The 12282-nt window shown below is 29.5% G+C and overlaps 1 long non-coding RNA gene across 1 annotated transcript; it reads right to left on the reverse strand.

Annotated features, from left to right (window-relative positions):
• Positions 1-11129: 11129 nt before the first annotated feature.
• On the reverse strand, positions 11130-12246 carry LOC123665491. Its single transcript, XR_006745052.1, has 2 exons — positions 12206-12246; positions 11130-11284 (listed from the first exon to the last, which is right to left on the reverse strand). It is a non-coding gene; the product is annotated as an uncharacterized LOC123665491 (long non-coding RNA).
• Between the last annotated feature and the right edge of the window lie 36 nt (positions 12247-12282).

Genomic DNA, 12282 nt, shown 5'->3' on the forward strand with positions numbered 1-12282 from the left:
ATTCATTTACATGACTTTATCACATCAGGGGTTTGATATTCACATTTGAGAACTAACTTTTTTGGATTTCTTATTAAGCTACTATATTATTAATATCATTATAAGTATATTAATTTATAACAGTAGTTATTGAATATATGAACGCAATTATGTTTTGCTCGGCTTCGCTTATGTAATACCTAAGTCCTTTCAGAAGCCTTAAGTACATATCACTATAAGAAAATTTTAAAATCGAGTTTGTTTGTAATTTTAAAAATTATGTAATATATTTCAAGACTCATAATATTTCTGTATAAATAATAGACTAGAATATTAGAATAGAGAATATATATGTATAATAGAATACTAGAATGATAGAAAATATAAGTTGAGTAAAAATACCTAATAACAGTTTAAAATCCTTCTAAAACATTGTTTACAAAACTAAATTTGTGTGTAGAAGATACGTTTATCTCAAAAAGGGATATAATGAGGACGCACTCATAAAAAGAGATATATTCATATATCTCAGTCAGAGAGGTCGAGGAGTTGGGACAAAATTATCAAAACAATATTCAGAACTGATTTCTATATATCAGTTGAGGTTAAGAAGAAATGTTTATGATACCTCTTTGTTAATTTTTTTTTTTTTTGGAAATGAAAATTCGAAAACTCCCGTATCGTCCTTAATAACATAAGGCATCGCCAAAGTGATGTGTTTATACATTTCTTCGTTTATCGTTGTTTTCGGAAAGTAATACTTTCTTGTAAATGGTGAAAATTATTGATTTTCATCAGCAATCTGAATGTATAAAATGTATCGAGTATGTTGTATATGCAAAGGTTACAAGTTACAACAACTTTCCGTTAGGGCTACTAGGTGTTTTTGACCCAGAAATCTAACACTATATTAACTGGTTCTGTGCATATCTTTCCATACTTAGAATAACAGGCATTGGAGGTTAGTTACACGCGATCCTATCGATAGACTCAGTATTATATGTTGTTATACAGAATATCTCTTAAGTCTATATATCTCATTTCGATTACTGTTATAAATAAATATTTAAGAGAATAATCCTACTTGGTAAATTAATAAAATAATTACCAACAATTTGCAACAATTTTAACTGAGGTAGGGCACAGCAGGAATTTCCTGCTCAAAATATGGAGCAGCCCGACTGGGGTATTACCTCGACCTTACAGAAGATCACAGCAAAATAATACTGTTTTCAAGCAGTATTGTGTTCCTGTTGGTGAGTAAGGTGACCAGAGCTCCTGGAGGGATTGGGGATGGGTCGGCAACGCGCTTGCAATGATTCCGGTATTGCTGGCGTCTATAAGCTACGGTAATCGCTTACCATCAGGTGAGCCGTACGCTTGTTTGCCGACCTAGTGACATTAAAAAAAAAACGTATCGGATTTTTGCATTACAAAATACTTCCTTAATAAATAATATCAAACTTCACAAAAATATCATAAATTAAATATAATAATTAAAAAATTCAGGAGTATAAATGGGACTTACAGTACAATAGAAAAACACAAGAGGGCAAAGATTCCGAATTAAGGCTTAAAATTTGTGCAAATACAAATATCCAAATCAAACCCACGTCCGCGATGAAGGAAAATCATCTATTCTATTTCCTAAGATATCAGCTCTATTTTTAATTCCATTTGTAACTTAATTGTAACCTCAACTTTGCGGTAAAGTCACGTTTAATGAAGAGTTGTTTCATTGTAGGGAATCGGTATATGAATATATTACATCTGGTGTAGTGGTGTGTATGCCGTGTAGGCGCCTACACTCCGGCGGTTTGCGGGTTCGATTCCCGCTCGAGGTAAATATTTTTATTTGTACAAATATTTGCTTCCGGTTTGGATGTCTGTCCTTGCGATTCTCCCCACCGTTCCTCGGTGAGAATATTAAGCTGTCGGTCCCGGTTGTCATCGTATACACCTGATAGCGATCGTTACTCATAGTGAATTTATCAGCCAACCTGCAGTAGAGCAGCGTGGTGGATTAAGCTCCGATACTTCTCCTACGTGAAGAAAGAGGCCTGTACCCAGAAATGGGATGTTACAGGCTGAATCGTTTTATACATTACATTATTATTTATTAAGAATTTTAAATATATAAAAATTTGCGGCCAAAGTAAATATCAATATTAAATATCCATTATTTCAATTAATTTTACCAGCTCATTTATTTATTATACTAATTGTGAGATATACCAAAATATCTTAACTGAGAACTTTTGAAGTGTAGCTTTAGAAGCGTTTATTCCAATGTCATGATAGTATTTGTGAATCGTTGTTTTATCCCAAAAGCTTTTCTACAACAAAATTCACGAAAGGTAGACATAGCACTAGTATAGAACATACGAAATATATACTTCGATACAAATACAAGATTTATATATTAAAAAAAAAAATATATTACAAGTGACAGTAATATTTATTTGCTTAGTACCAATTACCAAACCTATTACTTTTATAAACTCATTTAGGATTGTATATCAAACCGCAACATGAAATATATAACGTAACGCTGAGTCAGAGACGCTATTAGCTTATCGAAGAACTGACGCAACCCATAAAGAAATAAAAAATTCTTGTGAATCAAAATTTGAATAAATCACTATTTACATCGAATTAAAATCCCTCATTTACTGTTCTAGTTTAAATTCAACGAAAGTCGTAAATATTTTGACTACATACCAATTAAAGCATTGAAAATATTTAAGCAAGCGGTGTTAATTTACTTACCAAGCTGAGGATGTGGTGTCGAGTTGTTACCAAAACTGAAAGCAAATATGAAAACATTAAAAGATTTGATTACATTATTATAATCCATACATATAATAAAATGGTAGGAAAGTCAAAACTGTACATTAAATATTTTTTTAAAAGAATATTTGGGGTGTGATCTACAATCGATACCGAAGCGAAAAATATACTTTTTAGACTTTTTGTCTGTTTGTCTGTATGTATGTCCGGGATAAACTCAAAAAGTACTGCATGGATTTACTTCAAATTTGGCACGAATATTAGTAAGAAGTCGGGTCAACATATAGGCTACATATTATCACGCTATCACCTACGGGGAACGAGCAGTATACCTTTATTTCTTCAACGCATTCTGTAACAACGTGTAATCTAACGACTCATATTTGAATGTTGTTGTTATTATGTTAATAACCACGCTATAAGCTAGCTTCACACTATAAATAAAGACATTCTGTAGTATATTTAGTATCAGCATTGCACCCGTGCGAAACCGTGGCGGGTCGCTAGTATATTCTAAAGACACTAGAAAGACACTAGATACCTCACGGTTTGACAAACTGCTTTATTATTGACTAAGTCCTTTATTATTAAATAGTTAATGTAAGTTTTTAAAATGACACAGTCAATTTGACCACTTTATCTCCTACGGGACTTACCTCGATTTTTATTTTGAAACTATCGATGTTTCGGCATGAGTTTCAATATAAAAATCACAGTAAGTTGCATAGAATAAAAAGTGTTAAAAGTGCATTTTTTATTTTTTTGAGTCATCAAGCGTAATAATAAAATACATTAATAAATAAATTAATTAAAAAATAATACCTTCTACTAATTAAAAAAAAAAACTGAATTCATGAAGGAATTAATGAATAAATGAAGGAAGATATCGTAATTTAAAATAAGAACACAATTTAATGAAAGTGAGTCCATTAAAAAAAATCTATATTTGCCAAATCTTGCGTTCAAATCATAAAAAAAAATGTTATATAGTGCATCTCATAGTCTACTTTCAAAAGTAGTTCCCTCGTTCTCCTCTTTCCAATTAAAAAACGGACTTCTCTACCGTTAAAACTTTAACTACTTTAAGAAACTGTCAGAACTCGGAGACACTATTTCGCTGTTTCTTTTTTATACGTTTTATTAAAAAAAGACAGCTGTTGGGCGTAATTAAAGAACATTACTTTATAACTAAATATAATTTTGTATTTTAAAATCCAGTGAAAAACTAGAAATGATTGAGTTGAACATTGAAATATATCAAATCTACATTAAGTATTTAAAACCATTAACATAATCAACCCCGAACCTAATCTACTAATGATAGACGTTTGAAATTTTGAGAAAATATTGATTATACTGTTACACTAAAAGAATTTTTCGATAATAAATTATACGGGTGAAATAGAGACTTAAAATTTTCAAGAAACTCTCATATACACCCGACGCGAACAGACGGACACGACGAAAACAGGATATTTCCTGCTGTGCCGTAACCTTAGTCTTTTATTACCTTTAAATGTTTTAATAATAATTGTGTTTGCTCGCAAACAAAAAAATTGACTTCAATTACATCGACAAGTAATACAACGTAAGTAGACGAAACAGTGGCGTAGCGTAGTGGGCAGGGGCGGCCTGCCCCGGACGGCAATGTAAGGATGTAAGGGATAGCTATCCTTTAATTGAAACCATTTATTCGGACCCTGAAAAATCGCTCTTATTCATCCAGAATCGTATTCTGTGGTTGAAACCTAGCCCCACAAATAACGTTGTTGACTTTGGAAACCTACCCAAAAAATCGAAAAATTTCGAAAAAAAAAGAAATTCCATTAGTTCTAAACTTAGTATAGTGTTATGAGTATACTGGCGAACTTAAAACGTAGCTGTCTGTCCCTTACATCCTGTATACATATTAAGTTGAATATAATTTATTTCACGTACGGGGAAATCCCTTTAAGGTATGGGAAAGTACGCGATTCTTTGAAAAAGCTTGACAATTTACAGAAAATTTTATTGATGGATCGTCAGTGCTCCATTTCACATCGTCCCGTATCTTAATTATGTTACGCTTTCCAAATTGTGATTTATGTGCAAATAAGTACGGGTAAGTTAAGATCAAGGGCCGTCGAATGATCTAAGGTCAAAAGTTGACCGTTTATCAGCATAATATCGTTACAAAAAAAAAAAAAAAAACACTTACCTATCTTGCTCCAAAATGACGCCCCTTAATCTAAATGCTAGCCTAAGTACGTATAGTGGTTGTGAAATAATAATTCAACAACTTTGTGAAAAATTGAATTTTTACGTAAATTTTTTAAAAAGTTTAGTTATTAGTAGTAAGTTTTTTAAAAAGCAAATAGTATTAAAAAACAATGTAAAATTTTCCATAATTATGGTGTAATGTAGACACATGATCGAAAAAAACTTCGATGAAAAAAAAATTGAGGATTTTTCAAAAAGTTAAACCATCACTACATACCTATTATAAAACAAAGTTGCTTTCCGTTGTCTGTATGCTTAGATCTTTAAAACTACGCAACGGATTTTGACGCGGTTTTCTTTAGTAAATAGAGTGATTCTAGAGGAAGCTTTATGTGTATAAAACATGCATAATATAGTAGAGGAACACTGATCGTTTTAGAGGTTTCTAATGTGATGTTGTAAATAAACACATTTTTGCGCATACATTGCAAATATTTATTTTATATTTAGTATTAGCATTGCACCCGTGCAAAGCAAAATAATGATGACTGTTTTTGCCGAAAAGTTATCTACAATAATGTGTGTAATATATATTAAATTGAAATATCTAAATAAGAACAAAGCAGCAGGCGGCAAAATTTTCTTCCGCACCGGGCGGCCGACAACAACGCTACGCCACTGAGACGAAAAAAATTTACAAACGCCCTAGTCGTCACTACGATTTTCAAGGGTGTCCCTCGATTTCTCTAGGATTCCATCATCAGATCCTGGTTTTCTTATCATGGTACCATACTTGGGATATCTCTTTTGCACCAAAAAAAGAATTATCAAAATCGGACGAAGTTATCCCCGAACACACACACATATATACGGTCGAATTGAGTAACTTCCTTCTTTTTTAAGAGCCATTTCACAAAAATCGGTAACAATCCGCGAAATTGTAATATTTTGACGTCGTTAATCTCAGTGTTGGATGCAATAATGTAATTTATATTCTTGAAATATAATAGAGCAACCTTTGTTGTAGTCCATAGTCAGATCAGAATTTTGATTTATATTATGTGTATAAAATTATTAACCTTTTCATCAGCCTCCTCCCTGGGTAAACGGTCGCAATGTATACTTTGAAGTCCTACTTTTCAATAACCTCTACGTTGAAACCATTTTAAAAAAATATCATAATATGTGGAATATAATTTTGTTGTCCACTATCATAGATTTTTATTCCATTTGTATCTCTATTAAACGATAAAAAAAATTTAAAGTTACGAATATTTTCCAAATAAGTACAATTTTAAAAGCGATATTTCTCTTAGAAAACTAAGAAATTTTAACGAACTATCTTCATCAAAGTAAACTTACATCATGAATACAAAAAAAATAATTAAAAGATGTAATTATTTTTAATACATTTTATATTAAATAATAAAAAGATAGTATATATTGCCACGCATCAAGCCCGGTAAATCAGTCGAGCGCTAGCGCTCTTAGAGGTAAGGTCCACGCCAAATTCTGCGCAGCCGTCTCTTTCGCTCACACGCGCCAAGCGCCTGTTGTTATAGCGGATAAAACGCATTTGATACTTTCATAATAAAATATAAATAAAATAAACATATTACGAAAATGACTGTAAAATAATATAATGATAATTTCTGTAAACAAATGTATAATTTAATTTTCTTTTCTCACACTATCAATACAAATAGGCATTTCAATCTGTTTGTCTTGTTATTTGTTAATTAATATGTTTGTCGGTGTCGATGTCATAAAATGCTTTTTTATTCATATCGTAAATATTAGATTCATTCGTAAACTGAAAAAAACTAAATCAATTTAAAAAAATTGTTTCATAAAATTGATTTTTTTAATTTTATTTTAAATTTATTGACTGTTGTTATATAACATACTTGAAATTTTTAACAAATTAATTATGTAAAAAACATTTTATACCATAGTTATAATTTTTATTATACATCAGAAAATGATCACGATGGTCTTTTGGTTGTCACACTATACGTACTAGCACAAAGATCGCGCGGCTCGTACGACTCGCGCGATGCGACCACATTTACCTAAACTTGCAGAGCGTAAAATTGTGAAATGGCTCTTAAGTCGTTTAAAAATATTACTTTACGTGAAGCTCTTTTCTCCACTTCACCTATCTAGATAAATATTTTAGTAATTTAAGGATTGTCAGTAATTTTATTGAAGACTAAAATAGCATTTCCGTAAAATAATTCAAGGGACTTCTTTAGAAAATATTTTTAAATAAAGCGTATCCAAAATTTTATACGGAATAAAACAATTTAGTAGAATGAAGCCGCCTCGGCGCGTGCCTTTATGAAATTTATCTTACTTCCAAACGAATTCGGTTACATCGCTAGTATTGCATGAATATTAAGTAATCTTAGAAAAATACCTACTATAATCTAATATATATGAAAATTCAAACCCCATTTCCCTTGGTCACGCCATAACATGAGAACGACTTGACTAATTTCACTCTGTTTGTTCTTACGGAATAAAAACTGAAGAAATTTGTGACAATTAGAAAAATTTCGCATAACCAAAAAGTATTTTAAAACTTATAAAAAAATATAACGATTCACTGAACTTTTTTTCATTGAACGCTTGAGCGTTTCACAGAGCTACGTCTTTCGGGTCAGCTAGTAAGTAGTAAGTAATATGTATATGATGAAGAAACTACTGATTCGATCTTAATAATTCTGTTTTCGTTTGTAAACATTTTTGTAAGAAGAACAGGCTATATAAATCATACACAGTACAGTAGAGCAAAAAACACCAACTCGAGCAACAAAAAAAAATGCGGGTTTTTTATTACACAATAGCTTTACACATTTTTGTTTGCTTATTTTTCCTATTCATACGAGAATTTTGCGAATTTCCTTTACTTTTTACGCCAGTTAAAGCATGTGTAGAAAAAGTCGCGGTATTAGCGATAAAGCCACCTGGATCAACTGATCTGTTTTAATTTTATTACAGTCAACAATATCTTGATAGAAGGGATGTGAATTAAAATAGAAATAACAATTATTTCAATTTTTTGGAAATGCATTTTCACCTAATACTGCGTGAAATTGTGGAGATAAGTGAAATTCGAAAAAATTAACTAAATAAAACAACAGACGAAAAGAAAACTCAGAAATAGAATCTTGTAAGCTTATACGTTACCGGCGCAATCAGAATCTTCTGTACATATATTAAAATTATCTTAAACAGTAAAAAGAATATGAAACGATTAGAAAGCATAAATCTAAGAAGATATATATAAGAATCGTAACTTTATTGATTATCCATTCATAAGAACGGAGAGTAAAACTAAATTGTATACTGTTCAATGACCTAGTTTTTTCTTAAGAAATATTAAAAACTCAGAAACCTACTTTTTTTTATAAAATGGGTTTAAAGGAAACAATGACAACAAATGTTTAGCTTCAAATCAGTACACCGTGAAACATTTCAGAACGAAATGGCGGCAACAATAGCGGATCTACGGATGCTACCCGCGAACGACAGTGGCGCCGTTTCCTGCGTTTAGAAAATGAGATGCCTATTCACATTCACAACTTGGCCGTTTATAATATAATACAGGATTTATATAAAGACCATTATATACATACATACATGAGAATATGTTTAAAAGTTTTGATATTTGTTAATATTCTTGGGAACATTTATAATGTGAACTTCTTTTACATTGTAAAATTAATTTTAAATTGAAGATACGTCTTTATTAAATTATTGTTGTTACAGACAAAGAAATTACACACGAGTTTATTAATAAAAAAATAATCCTGCATGATGTCACTTCCAGACACACCACTATCCACCCAATGCTGGACAATGAATGCTGGACTTCTGTGAAGAAAGGTTGGAGTTTTTTGCTTTTTTAATCTTGTATTTGTAAAGTCATATAAGTTTATTCACTAAGGATTGAATAACACAAGTACCTAACATGATTGTAAATATTTTAACACGCTGTATGTTTTAGAAATAATATCTTAATATATTTTAAAAAAAATTAAAAGTACCTAAGTAGTACCTAGTAAGTGATTATAAATTTTAACATTTTTTTACACATATATCGCTGACCACAAATCAAAATCTGTCATAGCACAAATATTTAATTTGTGACAGTTGCTCTTTAAAAGATCCAGTGTGATAATTGATCATTATTACTGGTACAAATGATATAGCCTTGAAAACATAGATTTGTATATTTTCCTATCACCATATGTACCAGTATATAACTACTGATAATGGATATAATACTTATTTCAGTAACTAATTGTACAAGTTAATACTTTTAAATCTCAACAGTTTAGACTTATCAAATTTTGTTTACGGTATTTAATTGTATTTTAAACCTTGTAGGTCGATAGGCAATTTCATTCTTTCAGACTTATATTATCCTATTAAATAGTTATGGTGTCAAATATAAGATTTACTTTATTCAAGTAGGCTTCAAAAGCACTTGAATGATTATTTTAAAAATTAAAATTATATCAACAGTGATATATTCAGTACTTCAGTTCTGTAAAAATTTTTTTTTTATTTTTTTATATGAGTGTTAATTTATAATAAATAACTTTTAAAACGTTTTGCACTGCTTTTATTAATTAAATATATGAATTTATCCAGAGTGCAACCTAATTAACAAGTTTAGTGTAAAAAGAGTTTCCAACATAATCAGGGTGGGCAGATTTATCGCAGAAACTTTCTGGAGATTAATAGTTTAAATGGAAGTTATCATATTTCTAAATTTTTGAATTGGTACAAATGAGGTATTTGATATTGAAGTAGCAATTGTTTTATAAACAATATTTTTTTACACTAAATATGTCCTATACAAAATTACTTAATATAGTCAAATAAATGTATTTCACAAAAAATACACTAAGTATTTTTCATTTATAAACTGCAGAGCTTTAAAAAAAATATATGGATTTTACTTGAGGAAATATTGATCTACTTTATTAGATTAACGTTATAAACGGCATATAACATTACCAATCCACCAACCAATATGGCAATTATTTTCATTTTCTAAGACTATAAATATTAACAAAATATTTAAAAACTACATGAGATATTAAATAGAATTTAAAAAATGTTTTATGACCAAATGGTGAATATAAATAATATTTATCAAAGTAAATGATAAAAATATATAATTTTTATCATTATTTTAAGTACGTAGGATTTATTATTTGCTTATTTCAGCGATCTAGTAATAATATCCATGATAACATAAGGAGATAGGAACAAAGGCCGGATAATCATGTTTTATCACTACTTTTTCTTATTATCCATTATAATATATAAATTCTTGCACGTCACTATCGCAGTATACCGGTCGCAAAAATGTTATGTTTACTATATTTATTAAGGAAATTTAGACACGAAATAACCAGCACTGAAATAAAGATGAACTAACAATCGTAATAAAATGCTGAAAATGAAGTATTTTATTCAAATAATCGTGACAAACTTGATATCCCTGTGGATGACAATTAGAACAAATGTTATCGACATTTTATTAAAATTATGAGTATATTACAGAAACAAACTTACCTTAAACGAAGTTTTTTTTTTACTTTGTCTTATTAAATCATGAGATTTGAGATAACACTTTCAAATTATGTGATAATAACAACAAACATTTAATAGAAACTATTGACACGATTGACACCCCAAAAGCATAGACTAAACCATAGATTATACACTTATATACTGGTATAGATACGCCACTCAGAAATTAAAATTGATGTATCACGACCTCCCCCACTAACAGATGGCGTGCACATACAATTTTATTTCTATAATAATACTACAGGTGGCGCTGTTTATTTATTTTTTACCAGATTGATTATTATTTAAATAATATACTGTATGTACTTTTCACACTTTTTCCACTTATTTATTAATACAAACAGTTCGTATTAATAAATTGGTGGAAATAGTGTGAAAAGTATTTCATATTTATCATTAACTTTTATCAAAAAGTAACAAGTATGTACATTAAGAATATTTTCTATTTTTTTTTGTGTTAAGTATTAAAAATTTGATTTCAAATTAATTCTATTTTACCTAATATTAACAGATAATCGAGGGTTTAAAAATAAAACACCAGTACCATATAGAATTTATAAAACTGTTGTTTATTTTCATCTTTTATTATAATAATCGGATGCTTGTTTTTTAACATGATCATTCCTATCAAAATTTCAAAATTTTCATTGGTTTAACTTCTCTGTATGAGGATATTCCCATTTGGGAAAGCGATGTAAGGGTCCTGAAAATTTTTAATATTCTTAAAATATTGCTTTATACATAAAAGTGATACTAAAGAGACATAATAATGAATTCTAAATGCAATGAAAGGAATAAAAAGAGTTAATTATTACTTCTATTTTATTAAGGGTGTGATTTAAACAGTTTGCAAAGTATTTGTATCATTGTTAGCAAAAAAATATTACTGATTAGCTAGTACAATTGGGCAACAACATATAGTCAGCAAATATTTCTAAATCCGTCTGAAATTTGTATTGTCTCTGAACAGTTATAGTATTTTTTTTTTGTGGCTGAATATATGTAAAAGCAGCAATGAGTGACCCATGTGCTGGTAATATAAGCCTTTAAGATAATTATGCCTACTGAAATAGTATGCCAAAAAATACCTAACTGCAAAATTAAATTAGAAAAACAAAAATTCGAAAGAAAGGGATCCCTATTTAGTAATATTGGGATAGTGTCATATATATAGCTTTATTTTCCACCCACTTTTAACGAACACTGCTGATTTTGAAAAAAAAAACGTAATCTATTTTTATTGCTAACCAAAATTTAAATATGAATGCCAATCAATCTTGCTCCGACAAATAATTATTTTGCAGTATGACTGTTTTTTTTTTGTAGATACATAATAAGACAAGCTGCTTGCTTATGTTTGAATTACTAACTATTATTATGATATTATAAAGAAAAAAATTTTGCAGCCTCATTTTATTATTACTGAAAAAATCCTTGTATGCTTGCCAAATGATTTATAGGCTGTTTTTCTTGCTAACCAAATTTTAAAATGGCATACAAATTAATTACTTCTTTTATAAATTTTTTTACTAAGTCGAATAGAGAAGAAAAGAGTAATCTTGGTATAATACTTAATGTCTAAATACTGCTTTGAAACGTTTCTTTAAATAATTTGAATACTCACCATCAATATCACATTTGAAATAACATTTTAATTCAGCTGATTTCGGCATTTTAAAATACTTAATCAAAATTGTAAAA

The sequence above is a fragment of the Melitaea cinxia genome, chromosome 24 (assembly GCF_905220565.1).
Source record: "Melitaea cinxia chromosome 24, ilMelCinx1.1, whole genome shotgun sequence".
Classification (NCBI taxonomy): Eukaryota; Metazoa; Arthropoda; class Insecta; order Lepidoptera; family Nymphalidae; genus Melitaea; species Melitaea cinxia.